Source organism: Phaenicophaeus curvirostris, chromosome 13 (genome assembly GCF_032191515.1).
Source record: "Phaenicophaeus curvirostris isolate KB17595 chromosome 13, BPBGC_Pcur_1.0, whole genome shotgun sequence".
Taxonomy (NCBI): Eukaryota; Metazoa; Chordata; class Aves; order Cuculiformes; family Cuculidae; genus Phaenicophaeus; species Phaenicophaeus curvirostris.
In genome coordinates, this window is record NC_091404.1 from 2,528,318 (window position 1) to 2,533,359 (window position 5,042).

Here is a 5,042-nt window from a genome sequence, read left to right on the forward strand (position 1 = left end):
CCAGCCTTTTTAAGGTGGTGACTGGGCTGTTTATTGTGAATTAGACTCACAGGAAAACTTCAGACTTTGAATCATAGAATCACCAGGTTGGAAGAGACCCACCAGATCATCGAGTCCAACCATTCCCATCCATCACTAGCCCATGCCCCTTAGCACCTCGTCCACCCGTCCCTTAAACCCCTCCAGGGAAGGTGACTCAACCACCTCCCTGGGCAGCCTCTGCCAGTGCCCAATGACCCTTTCTGTGAAAATTTTTTCCTAATGTCCAGCCTGAACCTCCCCTGGTGGAGCTTGAGGCCATTCCCTCTTGTCCTGTCCCCTGTCACTTGGGAGAAGAGCCCAGCTCCCTCCTCTCCGCAACCTCCTTTCAGGTAGTTGTAGGGAGCAATGAGGTCTCCCCTCAGCCTCCTCTTCTCCAGGCTAAACACCCCCAGCTCTCTCAGCTGCTCCTCATAAGGCCATCAAAAGCTCTTTACTGAACATCTCTAAAAGCGAGGGTGGTGCTGCTTCCCTTCTTTCACTGCGTGGAAGTGAGGTGTCCTTGCCGGTGTCCGAGGCGCTGCCAGGTGCTGCACTACTTGGCAGCTTTTGAAAACCCTGAAGTAATCATTCAAATGAAGCTGCATTAAATCTCAGTGTCCTACTCTGTTCCGCTGAGCCCTGAGTCCAGTTCTGGAGTCCTCAGCACGGGTAGGGCATGGAGCTGGTGGAGTGAGTCCAGAGGAGGCCACAGAGATGATCCAAGGGCTGGAGCACCTCCTGTACGAGGACAGGCTGAGAGAGTTGGGGTTGTTCAGCCTGGAGAAGAGAAGGCTGTGGGGAGACCTTAGAGCAGCTTCCAGTGCTGAAAGGGGCTCCAGGAAAGCTGGGGAGGGGCTCTGGATCAGGGAGGGCAGGGAGAGGATGAGAGGGAATGTTTTTCAGCTGCAAGAGGGGAGATTGAGATGAGATCTTGGGAAGAAATGTTTTGGTGTGAGGGTGGGGAGGCCCCGGCCCAGGTTACCCAGAGCAGGGGTGGCTGCCCCATCCCTGGAGGGGTTCAAGGCCAGGTTGGATGGGGCTTGGAGCCCCTGATCCATTGGGAGGTGTCCCTGCCCATGGCAGGGGTTGGAACTGGATGGGCTTTGAAGTCCTTTCCAACCCGAACATGTTGACTTCGGGTTCTCAACTTCAGGTCCTTAATGATCACTGTCTCCCATCAGTTTACCTCCTTGGGTCCAAATGGAAAGGGGCTTCTGGAAGGTGGTGGAAACGGAGCCACCTTCCAGCGTCACTGAACTTCTGGGGCTCTGCTGCCAACATTCCTCAAGGAGTTACAGCTCATAGGGGAGAAGAAACAGTTGCTGGGTTGCTCCTTTATTTCTAACTGCACGTTGTGTGTGTTAACACCCCTGTTAAATGGTGCGGTGCCCAAGAAGGGGCCCTGGGAGCTGGTGTTTTGATGGGTATGAAGAGCAAGTCCCGAGTTCAGAGGCTCTGCTGCGGGCTGGCAGGGGTCTGCAGTTCCAAGCCAGGAGGCAGAAGCAGCCCCGCACAATAACTTCGTTTCTGACCTCGAGGACTGTTAGTTAATCCTTAATCCCTTCAAAATGATTTATTTGGTGCTGTTTAGTCTTAAACTTTCAAATCAGAATGCTTAGCGCTGTTAAATCAGAAAGCTCATTACCTCTTTTCAGCTGTGTTAATCACTCTAATCTCTTTAATGGAAAGAACTTGGTTGGACAGGATTAACCTTCGCAAAACTTTCTCGAGTGGTGTTTAATATCCCCACAGAGTGGGGGGCGTGTGGCTGGAGAGCAGCCTCGCAGGAAGGCTCGGAGGGTTCTGGTGGACGGCAAGCAGGACATGATTCTATGATTCTATGACCCAATGGTGGATGAACACTGGCAGCTAAGAGGGCAACCGTGTCCTGGGGTGTATCCAGCACGGCAGCGCCAGCTAGGAGAATCATAGAATCACAGAATCACCAGGGTGGAAGAGACCCACCGGATCATTGAGTCCAACCATTCCTATCAAACACTAAACCATGTCCCTCAGTGCCTCGTCCACCCGTGCCTTAAACCCCTCCAGGGAAGGGGACTCAACCCTCTCCCTGGGCAGCCTCTGCCAGTGCCCAATGGCCCTTCCTATGATAAATTTTTTCCTAATGTCCAGTCTGAACCTCCCCTGGTGGAGCTTGAGGCCATTCCCTCTCGTCCTGTCCCCTGGGAGAAGAGCCCAGCTCCCTCCTGTCCACAACCTCCTTTCAGGTAGTTGGAGAGAGCAATGAGGTCTCCCCTCAGCCTCCTCTTCTCCAGGCTAAACACCCCCAGCTCTCTCAGCTGCTCCTCTTGTTCTCCAGCCCCTTCCCCAGCTTTGTTGCTCTTCTCTGGACTCGCTTCAGAGCCTCAACATCCTTCTTGTGGTGAGGGGCCCAGAACTGAACACAGGATTCGAGGAGCGGTCTCACCAGTGCTGAGTCCAGAGGGAGAAGAACCTCCCTGGACCTGCTGGCCACGCCGTTTCTGATCCAAGCCAAGATGCCATTGGCCTTCTTGGCCACCTGGGCCACTGCTGGCTCATGTTCAGTCGCTGTCAACCAACACCCCCAGGTCCTTCTCCTCCAGGCAGCTTTCCAGCCAGACTTCTCCTAGTCTGTAGCACTGCTTGTCCCGCTCTGCTCCGCACTGGGGCGGCCTCTCCTCGAGCACTGGGTGCAGTTCTGGGCACCACAGGATAAAAAGGATCTAAAGCTGCTGGAGAGTGTCCAGAGGAGGCGACGGAGTTGGGGAAGTGTTTAGAGGGGAAGAGTGTGAGGAGGAGTTGAAGTCACTGGGTCTATTCAGCCTGGAGAAGAGGAGACTGAGGAGAGACCTCATCGTGCTCCTCACCAGGGGAGGAGGAGGAGCAGGCGCTGAGCTCTTTTCTGTGACCACCAATGACAGGACCCAAGGGAATGGCAGGAAGATGTGCCAGGGGAGGGTGAGGTTGGACATTAGGAATAAGTTTTTCCCCCAGAGGGTGGTGGAGCCCTGGAACAGCTCCCAGGGAAGCAGTCACGGCACTGAGCCTGACAATATTGCAGCAGCATTTGGCCAAGGCCCTCAGCCCCACGGTGTGAGTGTTGGGGTGTCCTGTGCAGGGACAGGAGTTGGACTGGACGGTCCTTGTGGGTCCCTTCCAACTCAGCACATTCTGTGACTGAACACACCCCTGCCCTTTAACTCTTCCCCAGTTCATGGAGAGCTGTTACAGGAGCTCCTTTGCCTGGAGCATGTTACAGGTCCACCAGCAGCTTGGGGGCAGCCACTTGTGCTTGGAGCTCAGGCTGAAGGATTTCTCTGAATCCTCAGCCTTTCCTGGAGTTAGGAGTGTTGGGAAGCTCCTCTGACATGGGTTGCACTCTCCTTGGGCGCCCACTTGGCATTTATGTGAATCTGGTGATTTCAATACTGGTGCAGGATGCTATTTAACATCTTGCCTTCTTCCAGTTGAGGGTGGATTGATCAGTCACGATCTTTTGCTTCATTCATCTTTGGTTTCATCCCGTCCTTACCAAAGAGCTGGGCTGGTTTCAATGCTTTCTTTTCTTGGTTAACAACTAAATAACAGCAGTGATGACAAAAGAATATGTAGTTCATCATGAAATTCTCCAGTCATGATCTTCTTTTCATCTCTCAGTTTCCTTAGAGTTTCCTACATTCCATATTTTCTAAAATGCATTCATTTTGTTGTCTGTATCCCATTTTTTCCCTTTATAATACACTGTATTTTTAATCACTGCTTTTAGCTCTGCATTTTGTTGAAGGGATTTCCCAACAGCCTTGGCTTTTCTCCCTGCAGCATCCCCACTGCGCTTGCAGCTCCTTAACACTTCAGGAAACCCTGAACTCCCAGCTTTTGCTCCAATGTTCATCTGCATTTCTCCTCTAAGCCCAGGCTGCCCAGAGCAGTGGTGGCTGCCCCATCCCTGGAGGTGTTCAAGGCCAGGTTGGATGGGGCTTGGAGCCCCTGATCCAGTGGGAGGTGTCCCTGCCCATGGAGGGGGTGGAACTGGATGGGCTTTGAGGTCCCTTCCAACCCAAACCGTTCTGTGATTCTATGATTCTGTGACAGCACCATTCCTAGCGTTGACTTCAGGGAATCAACCTTTTAGAGGAGGCTGAGGGGAGACCTCATCGCTCTCTGCAGCTCCCTGAAAGGAGGTTGTAGTGAGGTAGGTGTTGGGCTCCTCTCCCAAGTAACAAGGGAGAGGATGAGAGGAAATGTCCTCAAGTGGTGCCAAGGGAGGTTTAGACTGAATATGAGGGGAAATATCTTCATGGAAAGGGTTCTCAGGCACTGGAATGGCTGCCCAGGGAGGTGGTGGAGTCTCCATACCTGGAGAAGTTTAAAAGACAGATAGACAAGGTGCTCAGGGATCTGGTTTAGCAGTGGACAGGTACAGTTTAACTCAATGAGCTCAAAGGTCTTTTCCAATCAAACAATTCTAGTATTCTATGAAGCATAACAATCTATTTTGGATCGAATTTTGAAAGTGTAGAATATGAGGAAGCCAAAAGCCTCAAACCTATCAATATGGAACATTTTCTTGCTCTCCATGCATTTCACGCTCTGTCTGTGAACTGGAAGCGTGGTGGGGCCAGTGGGCACATCCTAAATGTCCTGCAGAGCCCCCTGATTTTACTCCTTGTGTCAGTGGAGATTGTTCCGGGGGATAATTTGGTTCCCCTCTCGTTATCTAGAGCTGCTGATAGCGCTGCCACGAGCTGTCAGCCCGCACCTGCTCTACCACCACAAAGGTTTCAAGGGACCTGGATCCCATCCGATTGCACTTAAGAGCTGACAGTTTTTGATAAGACAGTCCCACCACCTCTCCCCGCTTGGTTTCTTTGCCCTGGGGTAATTTTCTGCCTTGCAACACACTGCTTGATTTTATGAAGCCACATAAGAAGGAGTTTTGAGCTGGTTGAGGCAGGAGGGCAGCCCAGGGAGCAGCTCCAGCTCCTTTTGTCCCTCTTGGCTCTACTAAACAACGCTGGATGTTGGGAATGGTCATTTCT